Source organism: Choloepus didactylus, chromosome 2, assembly GCF_015220235.1.
Source record: "Choloepus didactylus isolate mChoDid1 chromosome 2, mChoDid1.pri, whole genome shotgun sequence".
Lineage (NCBI taxonomy): Eukaryota > Metazoa > Chordata > Mammalia > Pilosa > Megalonychidae > Choloepus > Choloepus didactylus.
Genome location: NC_051308.1, coordinates 207,281,112 through 207,305,994, shown reverse-complemented (window position 1 = coordinate 207,305,994; position 24,883 = coordinate 207,281,112). Strand labels below are relative to the sequence as shown.

At 42.3% G+C, this 24,883-nt stretch overlaps 1 pseudogene; it reads left to right on the top strand.

Annotated features, from left to right (window-relative positions):
- The first annotated feature begins 9,413 nt into the window (after positions 1–9,413).
- LOC119514178 lies at positions 9,414–24,438 on the top strand (annotated as a pseudogene).
- The last annotated feature ends 445 nt before the right edge of the window (positions 24,439–24,883 follow it).

Sequence of the window (24,883 nt, the reverse complement as noted above, 5' to 3'; positions counted from 1 at the left end):
TGAGTGCAGCTGGCAGTGATGTTTTGAAGAGGAGCAAGCTTGCTAGAGAGGAATGTCCTGGGAGAAAGCCGTTTTGAGGCCAGAGCTTTGGAGCAGACGCCAGTTGCCTTCCTAGCTAACAGAGGTTTTCCGGATGCCATTGGCCATCTTCCGGTGAAGGTACCCGATTGCTGAGGTGTTACCTTGGACTCTTTGTGGCCTTAAGACTGTAACTGTGCAGTGAAATAAACCCCCATTTTATAACAGCCTATCCATCTCTGGTGTTTTGCATTCTGCAGCATTAGCAACCTAAGACACCATGTAGCCATTAAGAGTTTAATATCCAAAATGTTTAAAGAACTCCTACAAACTCAACAACAAAAAGACCAAAACCTCAATTAGAAAATATGACAAGGATTTAAATGGACATTTCTCCAAAGAAGATATTCAAATGGCCAATAAGTATATGAAAAGATGTTCAACATCATTAGCTATTAAAGAAAGGCAAATTAAAACCACAATGAGATAACACTTCACATCCACTAGGATAGCTATTATTAAAGAATCTGCAAATAACAAGTGTTGACAAATTAGCAGAGAAACAGGAACCCTCAAACATTGTTGGTGGGAATTTAAATTTGTGCAACAACTGTGGAAAACAGTTTGGTGATTCCTCAAAAAGTTAAACATAGAATTACTATATGACCCAGCAATTCCACTCCCAAGTATATACTCAAAAGAACTAAAAGCAGGGACTTGACAGATATTTGTACATGAGTATTCATCGCAGCATGTTCACAATGGCCAAAAGGTGGAAGCAACTCAACTGTCCAACAACAGATAAATGCATAAACAAAATGTGGTATATCTACAATGGAACATTATACAGGCTTAAAAAGAAATGAAGTGCTGGTACATGCTACAGCATGGTGAATCTTGAAGACATCATGTTGAGTGAAATAAGCCAGACATGAAAGGAAAAACAGTGCTTGATTTCTCTTATATGAAATACTTAGAATAAGCGAAGACAGAATGCAGAATAGTGGTTACCAGGGGTGGTAAGGGGAAGGGGATTGGGGAGTTATTACTAAATGAATACGAGTTTGGGTTTGGGATGATGAAAATAGTGCAAATTTACACAGTATTATCAGTGTACTTAATGCCAAAGGATTATCCACTTAAAATGGTTAAAATGATTTTTGCTTGTACATTTGACCACAATTTAAAACAAATAAAATAAATTTTAAATATTTTACAGCAGGCAAAGGACTTGAGTAGACATTTCTCCAAAGAAGATACAAAAATGGCCAATAAGCACATGAAAGATGTTCAACGTCATTAGCTACCAGGGAAATGCAAATCAAAACCACAATGAGTTCCACCTCACACCCCTAGAATTGCTAATTTTTTTCAATGGGAAATAGCAAATGCTGACAGGGATGCAGAGGAATTCTGTCGGTGGGAATGCAGAATGGTGTAGCCACTGTGGAAAACAGTTTGTCTATTCCTCAAAAATGTAAACATAGAATTATAATATTACCTGGTAATACCACTTTTACATATATATCCCAAAGAATTGAAAGCAGAGACACAAACATATTTGTATACCAATGCTTATAGCATCATTATTTACAATAGCCAAGAAGAGAAAACAACCCAAATGGCTATCAACAGATTGGATAAACAAAATGCAGTATTTACAAATAATGGAATGTTATTTGCCATAAAAGGGATGAAGTTCTTATATATGCTACAACTGGATGAACCTTGAAAACATCATGTTGATTGGAATAAGCCAGATACATAAGGACAGATATTGTATGATGCCACTCATATGAAATAACTAGAATATGCAAATCTGTATTTACAGAAGTTAGAGTGCAGTTTACCAGGGATGGGTGGGGCAGAGGAGTAAGAATTAATACATAATGGGTACAGAGTTTCTGTTTGGAGTAATGGAAAAGTTTTGGTAATGGATGGTGGTAAGGGTAGCACAAGACTTTGAATGTGATTTATATCACTGAATGGTTGGCTTGGGAGTCGCTGAGATGGGAGGATTCATGTTGTCTTTATGTTGCCACAATCTAAGAAAAGAGAGAGAGACTAGAGACAACTTTAATGAAATGTAATACATAATCTGGACTAGATCTTGTAATGGAAGAGAAAATGCCCTAATGGATATTATTTGAACATCTGAAACAATCAGAATCTAGAATGAATGCTTTATATCAGTGTTAAATTTCTTATACTTGATAACTATACTTAACGTGATTATGGTAGTGAAAATCTCTGTTCTTAGGAAATATACATGGAAGTACTAAATACTAAAGGAGCATGGTGTATGCAACCTACTCTGAAATATTTATAAGATAGATGACAGATGACAGAAATTTTATAGATCATTAGACAGATATAGATACAAAGGGAGTAAGAGAGAGAGAATGATGCCACAAATGTGACAAAATGTTAAATGTTGGTAAATCTGGGTGTTCTAGTTTGCTAATGCTGCAGAATGCAAAACACCAGAGATGGATTGGCTTTTATAAAAAGGGGGTTTATTTGGCTATACAGTTATAATCTTAAGGCCATAAAGTATCCAAAGTAACACATCAGTAATCGGGTACCTTCACTGGAGGATGGCCAATGGCGTCCGGAAAACGTCTGTTAGCTGGGAAGGCACGTGGCTGGCGTCTGCTCCAAAGTTCTGGTTTCAAAATGGCTTTCTCCCAGGACATTCCTCTCCAGCAAGCTTGCTCTTCTTCAAAACATCACTCACAGCTACACTCCGTTCAGTCTCTTTGAGTCAGCATGTTTTACATGGCTCCACTGATCAAGGCCCACCCTGAATGGGTGGGGTCACACCTCCGTGGGAGTATCCCACCAAAGTCACCACCCACAGCTGGGTGGGGCACATTCCAAGCAAATCTAACCAGCACCAAAAGGTCTGTCCCACAAGACCACAAAGATAATGGCATTTGGGGGACACAATACATTCAAACTGGCACACTGGGCTTTTAGGTAGAGGATATATTGGAGTCTCTGTAATGATTTTGTATTATTTTTGCAACTTTCCTGTAAGTTTGAAATTATTTCATAATAAGAGCTTAAAAAGAAAACAGAAATCAAGGATGTAAAACATGGATACAGTGAAGAGATGTTCCAGGAGGACATGAGAACAAGTCTAGATTAGGGCAGGAGGACAGGAAGGAGTTCTCTAGGGAAACATTTCCCTTGATACAAAATCTGATATTATAAATAGTTTAGAAAGAGAATAAAAGAACAAGAAAGACAATATAAAAACTGAAATTCAATTGAGAAAATGAAAATCATAGTATAATACTTGGCCATGCAGGAAGCAAGGTCTTGGTCATTATAATGTAAACAGTTTGTTGATCCTTAATTTCTAGACTCAACCTAGAGCTAAAGCAGGTATAACAGAGTTATAGAACTTGACATCATTGAACTTGACAATACAAATGTCAAAGTATATTAATGGCAGAACTGGGGGTATGAAAGAGGGAATGAGAATCGTTTGATTCTCCACCTACAGAGAGGAGACTCAGATGATGCTGCCTATATTTGACAGAGCAATAAAGAAAGGCATGGCCCTCCCCCATGGATTCCGTATCTTCTCAGCCTAGTTTCCCACCCTCCTCACAGTGCTTCCTCTCTGCTCCCCTCACACTGGTTAACGCCTCAGAACACCCAGACTGCCTCCTGGTGACGGTCGTTGCGCAAGTTCGTCTTTCTGACTGGACTGTTCTTTGATCATTTAACAACCCTCATTCCCCAGATCTCACTTCAAGCATCACTTCCTCAGGGAAACCTTCCACTAGTCCCAAAACTAGATGGGTTCTCCTGCTGAGCACTCTTATAGCACACTGCACCTTCTTTTCCATTGCGCTGATCAAATTGGCAGTTTATGTACTCTTTATGTGTGTATCAATCATCTTTGCCACCATAATGCTGCATAATGACAACCACCAAACCTAAGTGACGTACAGCAATAAATACTTGTTCTCAGAAGTCTCTGTACACACAGAATTGACAGACTGATTCTTTGACTAAAACTTCACTGTTTAATATGGTAATAGCTAGACTCATGGGGATACGAAATGTGACTAGTGCAAGTGGAGATGTGCTGTGAGTATAAAATCCCCACCAGATTTTGAAGACTTACTATAAATCATTAATGATTTTGATATTGATTGCCTATTGAAATGATAATATTTTGGATATATTGTGTTAAATAAAATATTAAAATTAAAAAAAGAAGGCTATCGTTCCATTGGATAGTTCTGCCAATCTGAACAGGGCTCATGCACCCATTGTAGTCACCTGCAGATAGACAAGGCAGCTTTACTGATCTTAGCTAGGCCCCGTCTCATGCCTGGGTCTTGGCTGAGATAATCGCTCATTCTCCAGCAGGATAACCCAGAATTTTTCTCAGAACCAGCATTCCAAGAGAATGATCTGGAAGGCCTCTGGAGGTCTGGGCTCAGAACTGGCACACATCACTTTTGCCACTTCTACTGGCCAAAGCAAGTGGCAAGGCTAGCCCAGAGTCAAGGAGTGGGAAATAGAATTCACCTGTCACAGCATGGGCATGGATCCAGGGAAGAATAGAGAATTGGCCATTCTTGCACTCAACATAATTGATTTGTTGGATCAATGTCTGCCTTCTCCAGAGCCTGTAATGCACCATAAGAGCAGGAATCATGCTTGGTTTGTTCATCATTTTATCCTCAATGCTAGCACAAGTGCCTGTCAAATAGTAGTTACTCAATAACCATTTTTAAACCCGTGTGTGATAATTCTAATGTTGGAGCTTCCATGGATATGTTTCTATAGTCTGTTTTTTTCTGAAGGATGTCAGTCAGATTGACATGCTTACTCATATGCCTGGTTTGCTTTGATCTGGTTTCAGATTTGTATTAGAAAATTGTTTATAGACATAACTTGAGGCTTCATATGATATTATTTTCCATTAGAAAAGATTTGTGTTTGTCTTTCCATGTGCCTGGGGAGAAATAGCAATCCAGGACCATCTTAACCCAGTTGCAGGAATTAAGATTTTCCCGGCCACCAAGATGACTCAATTCTGGGCTGCAGTCTGGGTTGCAGCCTGGGCAAGGGCTGGTTTAGCTCTCAGATACTTTTAAGCAGACTCTTTTAAAATACCATGTCCATCTTTCCTCATTGTCCTCAATGAGGGTTGGCCCTCTATTACTAGAGATAAAAATTCTCCCTCAGTAAATATTTGTTTAATGAGACATTAAATAAATCTAATGGTCTCCATCCTTGGCTTTTTGCAATATTTAATATTATGGGAGGAATTAAAACTTTGCAATTTTCAAAGATGCCTGCAGCTGTTTCTGCATTCTAGGGGTGGCAGCAAAACTCATCTTTGGAAAAAGATTGTTCTTTTGTTCGGGAAGATTCTTTAATGAGCCTGTTAGGTGTGCAAAGATGAGGCTGAGAAATTCGTCTGGAGGGAGAGGTCCCAACCATGAAGTGATAACTGCACAGACAGAAAATGTAAAATGGTTGTCTTCCTGGGGTGCAGATGTTGTGATGATGCAAACTAGATTTTTGCTGTCTTGGGTGGAGGACAGTGGAGATGTGCCCCACCTCCCACCCCTCAGGATGGGGAGGAAAAGAGGACCTGGGAGAGGAGGCTTCTACAGGAGGGTTTAGCAGACTCTGCATTAGGAAGGAGCTTCAGACTCCGTGTAAGAAGGCACAGCTATTCCTGAGCTGTAATCTCTCTGTGTTGCAGTCAAGCCTCTGCTCCTTTGTTGTCCCTGTAGCTTGGTGTTTGTGCTACTGAAGAGAACTATGGATGGCTGGAGTCCGCAACTGGGACAGCATAGTCAGGAAAATGTGGCCATCACCATGCCATCCCCTCCTCTGAGCCAGCACTGCTGAGCATGTAGCAGCACCCCGATGGAGGAAGACAGTCTCCACATTCTAGCAGCCCAGAGCAGCATTTTAGAGCTGGTGGCCGCAAGTGGTATACAAGCTACAAGCGCCAGCCATTGGCGATGACTGTGACCCCACCCCCTTAATCCTGGTCATTTAATTTCTCATAAAGCTCTTAGATCTTTTGTCTCCTGTTCATTGCCCAGATCCTTCAGGCCTCACCAGGTCTGGCTTAGGTGATTGCTGAAGCCAACCTCCAGATTCTTTTGCTTCTAGTTCATCATTGCTGCGGAACCATGGTGATTTTTTCAAAACACAGATCTAATTGCAAGCTCTCCTTTGCAGAACACTTCTATGCCTACAGGGTAAAGTCTCAACTCTGGCAGATGGCATACAAAGCCCTTCACCATCCAGTCCTAACATACACATCAGATCTTGTCTATTATCACTTCCTCCATCCCTATGTCATGTGCTCCTGGTATATGGTGACAGAGTGCACTGGTGAAAAGCACAAACTCTGGGTCCAGATTGCTAGGTTTTGAATCCAAACTCTACCACTAACAATCACTGTGATCATGGGCTAATGATACAACCGTCTCAGTTTCATCATCTGTTCATAGGATTATTGTGAGGATTAAGTGAGCTGATAGATCTAAATCCTAAGAACAGTGTCTGATGATGGTGCTACATAGTGTTTGCTAGTATTATCATCACTACTATTATTCCATAAACATTCCTACTTCTATTGCTCTATGCTTATCCCTCTCAACCACTCCCAACCCAAAGTCCTTCCCATCTGATGTGCCTGAAAAATTCTTGTTCATCTTTTAAAGCTCCTGTCACATCCTCCATGAAGACTTTTCTGATCCTTAATGCCACCCCATCCCACCCATTCCCTCAAGAGCAGCTGGCATTCACTTCTCATTTGGGATCACTGTTCTCTGTTCATACATCCATTGTCTATCAAGTGATGGGCTCCCATCTTAGTATCTCTGTATCCCCAGTGCCTGGCACACAGAGGATGTGCAATAAATATTTCTTGCATGAATGTCCATTTCTCATTTTAGATTTCAGGGTCTCCAAAATAGGACTATGTCTCAATCTTCTCTGTATTCCTCAGTTCCTAAACCAACACATTAAATTTCAGCTGCTGCCCCTGCCTGTTACCTGTTACAGCTCTTCCTTTGTGCCAATCACAATACTGTTTTCTCAATAGCTTGTAGCCATAGGCAGAAAATTCATAGTGTTTGGAGGATTGACATGAGGAGGAAATAGGCAGCTTTCTTTCTGCCCCAATTCCCACAGAACCTCAATAGGCATATGATATATTCAAATAGGGTCTAGGTTAGTAAGAGTCTGGAGGATTTGATGGGGGCATGGAAACAGAGCCAAATGGTTTTTGGCAGCAGAACATTTCATTGCAAATAAGACATTCACTTAAATAGAAGATAAAACAAAACAGCATACAACTCTACAACTTTGAATGTTTGGTATTACATTATATATTGTAGTTAAAATACTGTATATAATCTCAACAGCATGGTCAAGGATATCTGTTTCTAATACACATTCTTGTTCCTATTGGAACTAAGGAAAGAGACAAGTCCAGCAAACATTAAAAATATTAATTGCTTTGTCCTGCCAAATGGCCTGACTCTGGTGCTAAATCCACCCCCACCCACCCCCCGTCAGCCATCAGCAAGTTTGTGGAATGCTCTCTAGCCCACCCACTCTGCAGCAGACAGTGTTAACCAACATTGATCTGTGTTTTCTATCACCTGAGATTCAGAGAGCTGGTTACCCCATTTTGTTCATTTTTTAATCAATAGCTCAATATTTCAAATACCTCTTACCTGCATAGGAACTGAATAGGAGAGCACTAGGGGTGGGGGGTGGGGTTTGAAATATCCTTTGTTAGAGAGAATCAGGAACTGAAAGAGGGCTGCCCACAGGAGTCTGAGAGGGGATAGTATTTTGGGGTGGCCACTTCAGTCCCCTATTGGGGACAATTTTGTCTGAGCACCAGCTCCAACGTCGGTTCTTAGTAAGTGAGATCTCAGGATCCCAGAGCATGTCTAATGCGGTAGCTTAGAGTTATGTGCCCTAGAAAATATGTTCTTAATCTTAATCCATTCCTGTGAGTGGGCACCCATTGTAAAAAGGACTTTTTGTGAGGTTACTTTAGTTAAGGTGTGGCCCAGCTGAATCAGGATGGGTCTTAATCCTATTACTGGAGGCCTTAAAGAGAAGGCTACAGAGAGAGAAGCCACGGGGAGCAGCTGGAAGCCAGAAGTCAACAGAGCCTGGAAGGGAAAGAAGAAGATACTGCCATGTGCATTACCATGTGATGGAAAAACCAAAGACCAAGATCACTGGCAGCCAACCCCAGCATGCCACAGTCTGCATGGAGAAAGCATCGCCTTGCTGACATCACATTATTGACTTCTCCTAGCCTGAGGCAATAAATTCCCATTGTTCAAGCCAACCCATTGTATGGAATTTGTTTTAGCTGCTCGGAAACTAATGCACCCAAGAACAAAAATGTATTTATTTACTGGGGGAGCTATTTCTTTCCAGTCACTGCCATGGCTCCTCAGAGGTTCTGGATGCAAGCTTCACGGAACAGAAGATGACTCACCTAAAGTTGCTTTCAGCCTGAATTGGGGAAATATTTTAAGGTCCTCTCACCCTTTAGTACCAGGAGTATAAACTCTTAGGGCCACTTTTGTATGAATGTTACACTTCAATAAGAGCAGAAAATCATTTGAAAGTCTTAATTCTGACCCCACTGCCACCCCATTTTCTTATTGTCACTTTTGCCAGGTCACCCTTTCTGCAACATATTGTTCCTGTCCATTCACGCACAGTTATCACACCTCAATCTAATTGATTCATTTAAATGGTGGCCAGTTGATTTCACTTTCCCAGTGAAGAAACCTCTGTGGGCAAGTCTTTGTTCCCTGCAGATACCAGCAACAGCCTGTTGAAGAGGCTGGTAATGGATATATGTCCATATAGACACTTAAATGTCAAGAATGTATCTCAGCTCTAAGGCCTTCTGTGGTTTCTGAGTGCTGCCTGCAAATGCAGCCACAAAGTTTAATGGCTTTCTCATCTCCTCTCTTAATTGGGCATCCTGTCTTTCATAATGTTGCTGCCAAGAGCTACTAGGCAATAAAACGCCAAGCAGATAGTTTATTCTAAGTAATGATTTTTTTTGTGGTAATGATCTTTCAAGTTATTCATTCATTACATACCCACTAAATGCTATCACTGTAGTTTTATACTAAGGATAAAACCATAAACAAGAAATGCCCCCTGCTTCATAGAATTAATCTGGTAGGCTAAATAGACACTGAATGAGGAATTACAGGTATAATGAGGGTTATGAAAAAGAAAGTCTGGAGTTCTTTGTAAGCATATAAAGGAAGGTGATAATTTAGTCCAGTGATGTCTGGGGCCAGGGAAGCCTTCCTGAAGTTTCTAAGTTGTCCAAGCAAAGACTGGGGTATATGGGACCAGATGAAGCTGCTCTCAGACCCACCTTCCTACTGTTCTGTGACCAAGACATGATGGAGCAGCACCAGGCCAAATATAAGACTCTTCCGAGTGTCTCAAGTCCCTGCAGAGTATGTCTAGAAAAGCAGGGCAACCGCCCCATTGTACCTGAAGTCCCCCCAAAACCACGTGGAGGGCTGCTACTCCCCGGCTCTGGTTCAGCTGTATCTGGCTCCTGCTCTTCCTGGCTGCACTGGGTCTCAGACCTGGGGAGTGAGGGCAGCCCACGTGCCGGGCTCATCTGGGCGACGCCGGCAGGACTGGCTGCAACGTTGGGGCCATGACACCAGCGTCAAGGTCTTCAACAGTCTCACCCGAAGGAAAGTCCCTTTAATAGTGGGCAATGCAGAAGCTGCCTCCTGGTACAGCTGTGGACCAACTGTGTGTGATCATGCACACCTTGGCCATGATTGCTCATGTGTTAGATTTGATACAGTTCAAAGGATCCTAACCAAGGTTTTTGGATGCAACTTAGTGATGGTGATGGGAATTACAGATGTGGATAATAAAATAATCAAAACAGCCAATGAGATGAATATGCCACCCACATCTCTTGCCAGACTCTATGAAGAAGATATTAAATAAGATATGGCAGCCTTGAAGCTTCTTCCGCCCACAGTGTACTTGAGGGTAACTGAAAATATTCCTCAGATAACTTCTCTCATTGAAGGAATAATTGCTAATGGGCATGCTTGTGTGATGGTGAAAGGCAATGTCTACTTTGATCTGGAGTCTAGAGGAGACAAGCATGGTAGACTAGTTGGTGTGGCCCCGCTCTGGTTGAAGAGCCAGCTGATTCTGACAGACGACATGCCAGTGATTTTGCCCTATGGAAGGCAGATAACCCCAGGAGATTTTTTGGGCATCTCCTTGGGGAAATGGAAGACCTGGCTGGCATACTGAATGTTCTACCATATCAAGGAAAGTGTTTGTTGAGGGGCACAGAGCATCACCAGAAAGGAGTCCACCCTCACGCCAGACCCAGCAGCTTGAGTACTCAGGAGAGCAGAACCTCCCTTTGGTACACAGAATTCTTGGGCACTGCCATGGACAGATGACTATTTGATGACCTTATTTTTATCTAGTGTGTCAATCAACAGACCGACTCCCTGTGCCTCCCCTATATCTTTACCACCAGTCCCCAACCCCATCTAGTGCCCTCCATCAGTTTTCAGTTTTCTGACTCTTGAATCTTCAACCTATCCCTTTCCACCACCTCTTTCCTCTCAGGCAACAAGTATTCATGAGACTTTTCTGTATTAGAAAATCTCGAGTCAAACAAAGATCCTGCTTTATGATCCTGGATTCCCCTCTAGCTACCATCTTATTTGTCTTCTTCACTCAGTAAAGCTTCTTAGAAAAGTATTCTCTGCTCACCGTCTGCGCGTCCTTCTCGCCACTTGACACTGTCATCTGCTTTCATTCCCACTCATCACCACTGAACCTGCTCTCCCTAAGGTCACCAGTGACCTCACAGCCAGTGTCCAGTCAAGGGACACTTCTCAATCCTGCACAGTCCCTGTGTTAGACCTAACACCTTCTGCTTCTGCAAGCTCTTCTCCTCAGCTTCTGTGGAACAATTTTCTTCTGCTTTCCTCCATCTTATATAAGCCTTCTCCATCTCCTTTGTGATCTTCTCTTTAGAGTGTCAGTTGCATATTGTCACTTCCTGTGGTTCTGTCCCTGGACAAATTCCCCCTTTCCTTTATAGGTTCCTCCTGTGTTATCCCTCTTCTTTTCCTGGTTTTAACTGCCACATTTATACCTGGCTGATCCTCTAACTTGTGAGTCCAGTTGCCTGTTAGGCAGAGGCAACTGGATGCTGCAAAGGTACCTCAAAGTCAATATCTCTAAGCTAAATATCAATTTTATTTGGAAGGGTAAGGGGCCTCGAATAGTTAGAAACATCTTGAAAAAGAAGAATGAAATGGGAGATATCACACTTCTTGACTTTAAAGTATGTTATAAAGCTATAGTAGTCAAAAAACCATGGTAATGGCATAAAGATAGACATACTGATCAATGAAATTGAATTGAGAGTTTGGAAATAGACCCTCAGATCTATGGTCAATTGATTTTTGATAAGGCTCCCAAGCCTACTACACTAGGACAGAACAGTCTCTCCCAATAAATAGTGTTGGGAGAACTGGATATATATAACCAAAAGAAGGAAAGAGGATCTCTGTCTCACACCCTATTAAAAATTAACTCAAAATGGATCAAAGACCTGAATATAAGAACCAGAATCATAAAACTCCTAGAAGAAAATATAGGGAAACATCTTGAAGATCTAGGATAGGTGGTAGTTTCTTAGACTTTACACCCAAAGCACAACAATGGGAAAAAAAAAAAAAAAGATAAATGGAAGCTCCTCAAAATTGAATACTTCAATGCTTCAAAGGACTTTGCCAAAAGGGTGAAAAAGTAACCGACTCAGTAGGAGAAAATAGTTGGAAACCACATATCTGATAAGGGTTTGATATCCAGCATATATAAAGAAATCTTATAACTCAACAATAAAAGGACAACCCAATTAAAAAATGGGCAAGGGATATGAATAGACATTTCTCCAAAGAGGAAATACAGATGGCTAAGAGGCACATGAGAAAATGCTCAGCTTCACTAGCTGTTAGGGAAATGCAAATCAAAACCACAATGAGATAACATCTTGCACCTACTAGAATGGCACTATTAAACAAACAGTCAACTATAAGCGTTGGAAAGGATGTGGAGAAATTGGAACTCTTATTCACTGCTGGTGGGAATGTAAAATGGGACAGCCACCATGGAGGACAGTTTGGCAGTTCTTCAGGAAGCTAAGTATAGAGTTTCCTTCAACCCAGCAATCCCACTATTCGGGATATGACTGGAAGATCTGAAAGCAGGGATGTGAACAGAGATCTGCACACTGATATTCATAGCGGCATTACTCACAGTTGCCAAAGGATGGAAACAACCCAAGTGTCCATCAACAGAAGAGAAGATAAACAAAATATGATATATACGTATGACGGAACATTATTCAGCGGTAAGAAGGAATGAAGTCCTGAAGCTCATGACAACATGGATGAAACTTGAGGACATTATGTTCAGTGATAAAAGTCAGACACAAAAGGACAAATATTGTATGAGCTCACTGATATGAACTAATTATTATATGTAAACTCATAGACGTAAAATATAGAATATAGGTTACCAGGATGTAGAATGAAGCTAAAGAATGGGAGCAGTTGCTTAATATGTGCAGATTGTTTAACTAGGGTGAACTTAAATGTTTGGAAATAGAGGTGATGGTAGCACATTATTGTGAGAATAATTAACAGTGCTGAATGGAGTCACATGAGGAAAAATGAAGGAATTGAAACAACTAATTATTAATCAAACAAATCTCCTAAATCAATCCAAAAATCAAATCAATGAGCTGAGGGAAGATATGGCAAAAGAGATGAAGGATATAAAGAAGACATTAGGCAAACATAAGGAAGAACTCAAAAGGTTTTAAAAACAATTTGCAGAACTTATGGGAATGAAAAGCCTGTATGCTGAATGGTGTGTGAGTGTGGTGGAGGAGGGAAGTTTAGAGTCATATATGTCACCAGAAGGAAAGCTGGAGGTTAAAACACGGGAATGTAAAACGTAGTGAATCTTGTGGACAGTGTCCGAGATTAACTGTACAAATACACAAAAATTTCTTTAATGAACTAGAGCAGATGTATGACACTATTATGAAGAGTTAATAATAGAGGAGTATATGGGAAAAAAATGTGCCCATAGCAAACTATGGACTATAGTTAACCATAATATTTTAATACTCTTTCATCAACAGTAACAAATGTACCATACCAACACTGTGGGTCAATAATATGGGAGGATAAGGGGTATGGGAGGATTAGGGTTTTCATTTTTATTTTTATTTCTTTCCTGGAGTAATGAAAATGTTCTAAATTTGATCATGGGGCTGTATGCACAACCATGTGATGATACTGTGAGTCAGTGATTGTGTACTTCAGATGGTTTCTATGCCATGTGAATATTTTTCAAAAGAATTTCATTCAAAAAAAAAAACCTATGCCATGTGAATATTTTTCAAAAGAATTTCATTCAAAAAAAAAAAAAACCATGTGGGCAGTTGGGAGTTCAAAACTTCCCTTTTGATATACCTGGTCCTTCTTACTCTATAGTAAGTCCACCAAGCTTTGGATGTCCATATGTAAAAATTCAGCCTTGAGTATTCCAGGAAAATGCCTCCTCTCCCTAAAGTCTGCCTTTGTAGACTAGGGTTGACAAATGTTTTTCTATAAAGGTGTAGAAAGTAAATATTTTAGGCTTAATGGGCCATGCAGTCTCTGTCCCAACTGCTCAACCGTGCCACTATAGTGCAAAAGCAGCTATAGGAAACACACATAAACAAATGAGCATGGCTGTGTGCCAATAAAACTTTATTCACAAAAACAGGCACCATATTTGACCCAATAATTTGCCATAGTTTGCCAACTCCTGTTTTAGATTATCATCTTTCTATGGATGTAGAAAGTCTAGTTTAAACTCAGGGCTAGCAAAGATTTCCTTGTTATAGATGGTACCCTCCCTCCTCTTCTCTGGGGCAATAAGATTGGTCTCTGAGCCCAGCTTTAAAGGCTGCAAAAAGGAGTGATAACCCATTTACTCAGAAGGGAAAATACTTTTGGAGATGTTCTTGTTTGCTAATGCTGCCAGAATGCAAAATACCAGAGATGGATTAGCTTCTATAAAAAGGGTTTATTTGGTTACAAAGTTACAGTCTTAAAGCCATAAAGTGTCCAAGGTAAAGCATCAACACAGGGTACCTTCAGTGAAGGATGGCCGATAGTGTCTGAAAAACCTCTGTTAGGTGGGAAGGCACGTGGCTGGCATCTGCTTGCTCCCAGGTTGCATTTCAAAATGGTGTTCTCCAAAATGTCAGTGTCAGCTTCCAATGGCCATCTTCAAAATGTGTTTCTTAGCTACAGCTAGCCATGAGCTCCTTCTGTCTGAACTTTTATAGGGCTCCAGTGAACAAATCAAGGCCCATGCTGAATGAGTGGGGCCACACCTCTGTGGAAATTATCTGATCAGAGCTATTACCTACAGTTGGATGGGTCCCATTTCCATGGAAAAACCTAATCCAAAGTTTCCAATTTAATCCACACTAGTACGCCGGCCCCCACAAGACTGAATTAAAGAGTATGGCTTTTTCTGGGGGATATAATATATACAAACTGAGGTAGGAGGTTTTCCTAAACATTATCCTGCAACATATTAAAGCCTGAAAAAAAAAGTATTTATGGCATATAAAATAAAATCCTATCTGACTTTACTTGTCATAAAAGCTGGGACAGTTTGCAACTGGTCTCTCCACTTCTATTCTTGCCTCCTTTTGACCTATCCTCCAGTCTCCTGGAAGTTCTTTTAAAAACACGAATCTGATTGCTTCACTCTCCTTCTTAAAGCCTTTCGATGGCTCCCTATCACTCTCAGGACAAAGGCTCTTCCAGACAGTGGAGTTCTTATCCAACAGCTGTTCCCCACCTGCTCTTGCCACCGGAGTCCAATGTGCCGATGTGCCCAGCCCTGGGGGATGAATCACAGCTGTTCTAAGCCAATATGGCAATCCTATGCCCGTGATTCGTCTGGGGGTGGACCTGTGACTCCAATTCTGGTCAATAAAGCATAAAGAGATGTCTGCTGGGGACTTTGGGGAAAGTTCTGTGAGTACAGGGCATGCACGGAGAAGGTTTGTTCTCAGTCCCTTTCTGCTGGGGAAACTGTCATATATAGAGAGAGGAGATGCTTGTAACTGCAGCAGCACACTGATTCTTATCAACCCTTGGCTATAACTTAGAATCCAGTTGATTCAGCGTCCCTTAGGATCCCTGAAGGATCAGGTGCCCATGGTCTATCCTGGGTGAGCAAAGTTTCTAAGAAAGCCTGGGCCAAATTCCGTTCTTGTTTGTTTGGGGAGCAGGAAGATGAATGCATGAGTCCAGGTCTCCCTGGCCGTGGCTGACCGGAGCCCCTCTGCCCCTCCTGCTGGTGTAAGAAACAGGAACATTATCCTCCCCAAAGCTGTCCACTGACGGCAGGTCAGGCTATTGGCTGAGCACTAATATGAAACCTCTGGTTGAATTAACATGCAGAGCTGCAGAAGTACTTGTTTTATTTACCCAGTTCAGCACCCAGATGGCTTTTCAAGATTTCAAGCTCTTGTGTATACATGTCACACCGCCAAAGTTGCTATAAACCCTTGGGCAATTTGCAACATATCCTAGACCAGTCTTGGCTCCCAGTGGTCACCCTTCGAGGAGGCACTGCTGGGTTCTTGGAATGTGGTCAAAGAACTTAACAATCAAGGACTTTTCCAAATATGTGCATAAAGTTGTGAAAGCTATGCCTTATCCCTGCCTTGTCTCAGCAGCCTATGGCACTCCTAAGTGAAAGAGCCAAGGGAATCTTATTTTTCTTTTTCTTCCTGCACCTCTTTAGCCTGGCTTTAAAAGGAAGCAATATTGGGAGAAGCTGTAAGGAATCCCACTGTTAGAAAGGAGTTGGAATCGAGGGCTCCCTGTGAACCTCTCTGCCCCCATCTCTTTCCTGTGTGCTCTCCAGAACCCCCTGGCACAGAAGGCAAGAAGCCCAGCCTGGCTAGGCTTCCTTCCCTGGAGAGGAGAAGTCTGATGGAAAACAAAAACATATTAAAAAAAACAAATCTTTTCAACACATATTTGTATATGTGCCCAGAACAAGGACAGCCAAGGTTTCCAGGATCAAGAAGTCTGCCCCCTCGGGAACTTAATATCACATGACACTGAGTGGTTACTTATGTGTGAGATGCTACTCTAAGTGCTTTTCAGTATTAATTCATCTAATCAGCATAACAACCCCATGAAGTAGAAGCTGGTATCACCATCATCCCCATTTTACAGATGTGAAAACTGAGGCCCTGGGAGTGTAAGTTATTTGCTCAAGGTTACAAGGTTATTAAGTGACAGAACTGGGACTTGGACTCCAGAGTCTGGTTCCAGAGCCTTTCATGACCTGTCCGTGGGGAGACGAAACATCAAAGACAAGAATGTGCTTTTCAAAATGCAAATCCAATCATGTCACACACAGCCTAAAATCCCTTCCACGGTTTCCCATTGCTTTTAGGATGGAGACAAACTTATTCAAGCTCCCAAAGCCCTGTGTGGTCTGGCCCCTGCCAACCTCCCTGGCCTCGTCCCCTACACTCCACCCTGCTGACCTCTGTCTGGATCTCAGACATGCCATACTCCCTCCACCCCTGCAGTTTGGACCTGGTTGGTTCCTCTGAATTTCCTCTTCCTCCTTCAGATCTTTGCTCAAGCATCACTCCCTAAGGTGAGCCTTTGCTGACCCCTGACTACTGACACTTGCCCACCACCAGTCCATTATCGGCCAGACTATTTCCCTTGTCAGGATATTATTTGATTTGGTGATTGTTTGATTAGCATTTGTACCTTCTCTACATCAAGCACTATCAATAGAAATATATGTGAGCCATATATGTTCATTTTCAATTTTCTCATAGCCATATCTTAAAAAGTGAAAAGGAACAGGTGAACTTAATTTTAATAATATATTTTATTTAACCCAATATATCCAAAATATTCTCATTTCAACATGTAATCAATATGAAAATTATTGAGGTGTTTTACACTATGTGTCATACTAATTCATCAAAATCCAGTGTTATTTTATACTTACTGTTTATCTTGATTTGAACTAGCCACACTTCAGGTGCTCAACAGCCACATGTGGCTATAGCTACCATATTAGACAGTGCAGGTCTAGTCCACTCTCCTGCATCAGGGAGGTCGTGCAGCCGTTCCACAGACGATGTACCTGAAGTCCAAAGTGGATAAACTAGTGCTTCTCAACCAGGGATGATTTTACCCCCCAGGGAACATTTGGCAATAGCTGGAGACAGTCTTGATTGTCATGACTGGGGGGATGCTACTGGCAACTAGTAGAGGCCAAGGAGCCTTCTAACCAATACACAAGACATCCCTTCACAGTAAATAATTATTTGGCCAAAAAGGTTAATAGTGCCAAGGGTTAGAAGAGCTTGTCAAAGACTCACCCATGCATTCATTCACTTATTCATGCCTGCCCTGCTTCCTGGGGCCCATTCTTTCCATGGTCCACACTGTCAGCTGTGCAGGTTGGAGACTAACAACCCTCGTTAATGCTGAACCTGCCTTTATCCATGAGTCCAGCAGACAGTTCTGGTCTGCCAAGCCAGGAGGGGAGGGAATTCCACATCTGGCTCCTGGAGTGGGGAGTGAGCCAAGTGGCACTTGCCTTGGATTGTATCTTCCCCCTTCGTCACACTCTCCCCGTCCACACACACACCGAGAGGCTTAGAGGGTGGGGATCCAGTAGTTATTTCCTTCGCAAACCATTTCTGAGCATCATTAAAAATCTTCAGTTGAGTTTGTGAAAGGAGGAAAAGTGCATCAGACCGTGAACAAACACATTGTTACCCTAACCCTGTCTGCTGAGCTTGCCTCAAAGTAGACGAGCTGGAATATCAATGAGACAGCTCGACTTCCCCAGCAGAGCTTGAAAATGACAAACACACACTGGGGCAGAGAAAACACCAAAACACCGAGGGTGTCACCCTCTGAGACTCCTGTTCCCTCCTTTCACCCCATGCTGGGGAGGCTGGCACACAGTTATCCTTTGACTCCCTCCCATCTTTTTAGAAGGAAGTTTAAGGAACTTGCTTTCTGAAAGGGCCAGAACAGCACATTTCAATGAAAACTGGGTTGATATTTGAAGGGACTTCTTCAGCTCCCCAAGCCCGTCCTGCCTGTCCCCTGAGCAGTCACCCCCTAACCCCAAGCCCATGCCCTTTCGGGTAATATTTGCTTGCACAGGTTCAGCCCAGTTCCCAAGAAAACAAAGTAAAATACCTAGTACAGGACCTGGTCTGTATTAGATTTAACTTTGTAAAATGTTTTTTAATAGGCAGCGACCTAGAGGGAGCCTGAGTGAGTTTAACTATCCAGGACCCCTTAAAGCTCCCAAACCCTGCTCTTCACACATGGATTTGTCTGTTTCAGTTCTACTGAGGTATAATTGACATACGAAATCTGAACACACTTAAAATATACCATTTGATACGTTTTTACAAATGTACGCACCCATGAAATGTCAGCACAATCAAGGTGGTGAACACAGTGAATGTATCCTTCACCCCAAAAATTCCTTAACCCCTTTGTAACCCCAGCTCAACCCCCTTCCCAGGCAACCACTGATCTGCTGTCACTCTGGAATAGTTTGCAATTTATATGATTTTATATAAATGGAATCATAGATAAACTCATTTTTTGGGTATCATTTCTTTCACTTTTTCACTCAGTATAATTATTTGGAGAGTCATTCACGTTGTTGCATGTTACTTTTTTATTGATGATTGGTGTTTCAATGTACGGATATACCAAAAATTGTTTATGCATTCACCTGATGGGTTATTACAAACAAAGTTGCTGTGAATGATCATGCACAAGTCTTTGTGTGGACATAGGCTTTCATTTCTCTTGGATAAATACCTAGGAGTCGAATGGCTGGATCCTAAAGTAGAGGTCTGTTCTAGTCTGCTAATGCTGCCATTACGCAAAACACCAGAAATGGATTGGCTTTTATAAAGGGGGTTTATTTGGTTACACAGTTATAGTCTTAAGGCCATAAAGTATCCAAGGTAAGGCATCTACAATAGGGTACCTTCACTGAAGGATGGCTGATGACATCCGAAAACCTCTGTGGCTGGCCCCTGCTTGCTCCCAGTTTGCATTTCAAAATGGCATTCTCTAAAATGTCTGTGTCAGCTTCCAACAGCCATCTTCAAAATGTGTCTCTCAGCTGCAGCTTCTCTGTCAGCTCCTGTGCGTTCTTTAAATTGTCCCTCTTGGCTGTAGCAAGCCTGGTCCTTCTGTCTGAGCTTATATAGTGCTCTAGTAAACTAATTAAGGCCCAAGCTAAATGGGCAGGGCCACACCTCCATGGAAACTATCCAATCAGAGTCATCACCCACATTTGGGTGGGTCAAATCTCCATGGAAACACTCAATCAAAGAATTACAATCTAATCAACGCTAATATGTCTGCCCACACAAGATAGCATCAAAGATAATGGTGTTTTGGGGGACATAATACATTCAAACTGGCCCAAGTTCTATTTAACTTTTTAAGAAATTGCTGACCTGTTTTCTGAAGTGTTTGTATCATTTTAAGTTCCTACCAGCAATGTTATAAGAATTCCAGTTGTTTTGCATGCTTGCCAATACTGGATGTAGTCCTTCTTTTTAATTTTAGCCATTCTAGTGGGTGTGTAGTGATATCTTGTTGTGGTTTTAATTTGCATTTATACCATGACAATCAACGTTGAAAATTTTTTCATGTGCTTATTTGCCACCTATATATCTTCTTTGTTATAACATCTGTTCAAATCTTTTGCAAATTTTTTTAATTGGGTTGTTTCCTTTCTTATTAGTGCCTTTTGAGAGTTCCTTATATAGTCTGGCTGCAAGTCCTTTATCAAATAGGTGATTTGCAAATATTTTCTCCCAATCTGTTGTTGGTCTCTTCATTCTCTATCAGTGTCTTTTAAAGAACAAGAGTCCTTAATTTTTAATTAAAAAAAAATTCACCTTATTGTGAGGTGTTTTCCCAGATATTGGGGTATCATTAGGCCTGATATGTCCAATATTGACTAAGAACGAGTTCTCTCATTCAAACCAATCTACCCCTTGTTGAACAGCCTGCTGCCATTTGAGCCTCCAAAGAGACTTCCAGAAACACTGCTTTGTGTTTAGGTTTCCTCATCTGTAAAATGGAGATAATAATAAGATCTACTTCATAGAATTGATGTAGGAATTAAATTCATTGATATCAATTAAGCTTCTAAAACAGTGCCTGGCAATTAGCAAGCACTGCAGAAGCATTATTACCTCATGCTAAGTATTTCCATGCAGGTTAGATATACTACCTTGGGGCAAAATACTGGATAGTCCATTTCTTGAAATACATTTGTTAGGCGCTTTCTCTAAGCCAGTCCTGGGCTAAATGCTTTACCTCATTCACCCATTGGAACAACCCAAAGAAGGAGGTGAGGCCATTACCCCCATTTTACATACAAAGAAACTGAGACCCAGCACGGTTAGGGAGTAACTGGTCTAGAATTGGAACTGAGATCTGTCTGGCCCCACCTGGGCTATGAGCCATCACTCACTGCTTCCCTTCCCAAGAAGGACCACTTGTCAATGAATATGGTCAGCCAGTCCTAAAGTCTCGTGGGTGCTCTATCTCCAGGTCTTGCTTGTCCATTCATCCAAGTACAGAACTGCAGACCTACTATGGGACCTTGTTTCAAATGGGGGGAACCTTCTCCTGCATGGATACCCCCAGTAAGCTTGGCTCTGCTCAAAAGCATAAACTTGGCACAGTTCAAAGGCCTCTTGGATACCAGTCAGGCATAGGCATAGACTCTTCAGAACAGAGTGGAGCTTTGGGGGTCACTCACATCAGCTTTTTGCTCAACACAAAACTCACCTTGACCACACTTGACTCAGTTCAGGGTGAGAGGGAGCCCCGGCCTCACTAGGCAGCCTGGTCCACTTCCACAGCTGCACCTGCTAGAATATCCTTCTTGCCTCCCTGTAACTTCCTGACACACAGCAGGCACTCCAAAAATATTTTTTCAAATATTACGCTGTCATGGCTTAGGTTTTCTAGGACAGTGTCTCCCAAGCCTTTTCAATGTGACACCTGTGAACCCACCAGGACATACATTACCTGTCTCAAAAATGTGGTCTAGAGTTAGAGAGATCTAGTTTGGGATCCTGGCTTTATCAGTTACTAGGCATGTGACCTTGGGCAAATGAATCCCTCAGAGCCTCCGTTTCTTTTTTCTCTAAAGTGGGAATGAGTCACCTTACAGAGGTGTTATGAGGACTAAATAAGTGTATACATGTAAACCACTGAAAACTCTGCCCCTGCTGAGAGTTGATAAGCTGGTGAAGATTTCCAGCAAGGTCATAATATCCCGACTTTCTGCCAATTATTCTTCCAAATCATGGTATAGACAGGAACTAGGACAACTGGGAATTATATATATCAACAATATGCTGAATTTAAAAATAAACAGTTCAGAACATATTTGAATTAATACTACCCCTTCAGATGTGCCCTCTTGGAATAGTCAACAATATTTGAAAATTTTGGAGTCACTGCTGATTCTTGTGCTGCTTTCTTCAGGAAGCCCCAATGGAGGCAAATTTTCAGCCTTTGAGGAAGCAAGAGGGGGGATCAAGCTGGGGGCCCAGGTGGAGCTCAAATATGCCATAAGAGTATTTTCTCTGATTATTGTTTCCAACCCAGATTTGAGCACTGGAAACATTGCTAGAATATGTGGAATAGGAGACAACTTTGGAGTAAAATAGTTATTTCAATATATAAATTCTGATCTCTTTTCTCCATTACTATTTGCATGACTTTTTTGGATTCATTCATTCAAAATCATTTATTGAACACATTCTTTTTGTCATTGTGTTGGGCAAAAACAAAATAAATAAAATTTAGTCTCAGCCCTTGGATAATAGTAGCTTATCCTTCATAGCCTTCACCATGTGCAAGGCTCGTGTTATGGACTTTATGTATATTAACTCATTTATTCCTCAGAGCAGCCCTATGAGATGGGTACCCTCCTATCCTCCATTTTATAGAAGGGGAAACTGAGGCAGTGAGGCATTAAGAACTTTGCGTTTCTTGAAGCTGATAAGAAATAGAGCCAGGATTTGGACCCAAGCAGACTTGCTGCACAGTCCATACCATCTTATTACATGGCCACTCAGAGCCTGAGCCAGAGAGGAAGGTTGAGAGGGAGATGAACAGACAACTGGACAATGTATTTGGAGGAGAAGTGGGTGCCTAATATATCCTGGCAAGCTCAAAGGTGTTCTGTTGAAATAGCTTGGTAACACTGTTCTAGAAAATGTCACCTATACCACCTCATTCCTTCAAGAAGTAGTACAGGTCTGGGCTAGACAGTAGGGACACAACACGAGTACACAAGACATGGTGTCTGCCCTCACAATGGGGAAAATATACCTTGGGCAAATAATCTCAAAGTCACTGAGGAGCTGCAGAGGGCTTTGGGACCATCTTATTGGGAGACCAATCTCCTCTGGGAATTAAGGTAAACTTGCTGGAAGGAAGGAAGTTTTGACTGAGAGTTAGCTATGCTTTGTGTATGCTTGGTGGTAGTGGTGGTGGAGTACAGAAAATAAGTCCTAGGCAGAGGGAAGAGCATAAGATAAGGTCATGGTGTTAGAGACTGCCTGGGGCATTCGAGGAATTGAGAGAAATCCAATGCAACTAGTGTGTATAAAGAGAAGGGAGAGACATGTTGGATGGAGCTGGAGAGGTATCTAGTGGCCAGACTTTTCTGGATCCTTCATCCTGAAGCAATGGGGGAGACATAGAAGTAGTGGAGTTTTTTAATTAGGGTAAATTAAACTGCTAATACAAATCAATTCCAAATTGAGTTCAAAAAATTGGTTCAATCACAATAGAAATTTATCTCTCACTCATATAACAGTTTAAGGCAGTAGACCACTGCTTCTGTCATCTATTGCCCTAATGCTGCCTAACAACCACCAAACTTCAGGGTGCACAACAATAAGCAATTATGGCTCAGGTATCTGGGGTCAGACAGGGCTCAGCTGCATAGCTCTCCTAATCTTGCTGGGCTCACTCACACGTTTTGAGTTGCCGGGTGAAGCTTGGTCTAGGCTGGCCTTGGCTGCACAACTGGGGTGACCTGGCTTGCTCCATGTCTCTCATTCTCCACAAGACCAGTCAGGAATGTTCTTATGGAGATGGCAGAGGTGCAAGCAAACAACCAGAAATATGCAAGTTTCTTGAAACTTAGGCTTGGAACTGGCATGCCATCAGTTCTGCCTCAGTTTAATGCCCAAGGTCACATGACAAGATGATTCGTACAGGGAGGTGTGCGAAATGGGATCGTGAGTGCACTCCATCTACTGTGGCCCCCATCCTCAATGTGTTGATTCAGGGACCTGACTCCTTCCATCTAGTGACTCTGCCCAAACCACCCCCCACCCCCCCATCCGCCCACCCACCCCCAGCCTTGTCAGTATGTGAAACCAACCAGCAAAAGGGAAAAACAAGTACGGATTAAGCACACTGACCCTTACATGCCTTTGTTTACAAGTAGTATGCATCACTTTCCGTTACATTCCAATCATGAAAACTATTCACGTGGCCAAGCCTAGCTGCAAGTCCCTGTTTTCCAGCTATGGCTATAGAGTGTTTAAGGGGAGAGAGGACTTTGATGCCCAACTAGCCATTTCTGCCACAGGGAGTCACCCACCATTGTGCTACTCAAATCCCTGAGGGGATGAGGATCAGAGTAAAAACTTTCTGCATTGTAGCCCTGCCCCAGAAAATAATGAAGGCAAACCCTCTACGCTTATTTGACTCACTCAGTTAGACATGGCAATGGGGCATATGTGCTTGGACATTAGTCTATGGGGTGGGGAGGGGGGCTGCAAAGATGCTAGTCTTCACAAATTCTGATGCAGCAGTGGCAGATCAGGAGAGAGACTGGCCACACTGCATTGTCTCTGGGCTCCTTTTACCCTCCTGGAGCCGCACCCAAGCACCTGTGGGGCTTATGTGAGGGTTTCCCTTCTGCCATGCAGTCTCTCTGCTCCCAAAGAACTGCAGAGAACCTGCCATGCATGTGCTGGGGACGTCTAGCCAGCAATCGGTGGCTGGGCTCAGCCACACGGGGGAGGAGGAATCCCTGCATCCGCTGCCCCTGCCTCCCTCCCAGTGCGATGCCCCCAGGAGCGTGCGCTCCGGAAAGCAGCAGGTTGGCTTGCCGAGCAGCTCTGCAGAAAGCCGAGACATGAGCTGAATGCCAATGATCCCCCCACCCCGTGAGGAGGGGGACGCATTTACAGCAAATTCTGCTTACAGTTGAGATTCAATATTTGGAAGGGATAATCCTGAAATAAGAGATTGCCTGATTTCTCTCCCAAATCTGTGAATGGTTCATTAGCTCCTATTTGACATTTGATGGTTAAGTCTGATTGGCTTTATTGTGGAGTTGGACTCTAAGAAGTCCCCACGACAGAGCAATCAAGTTTCACAATGATCCCCAACTGCAAATCTTAAAACATAAATGGCAGCTGTGTCTTGGACACCAATCCTGCGAATGCTTTGGGGAATTTGTATTTCACCCCCACACACACACACTTCATGAAACACAACCCGGCTTGGCAAAAGGGGTCCCTGACTCAGCAGTTAGGATTTCCTCAGGGGTTTAGCCTGGATGCTGCAAACAAACAAAAAACCCCAAA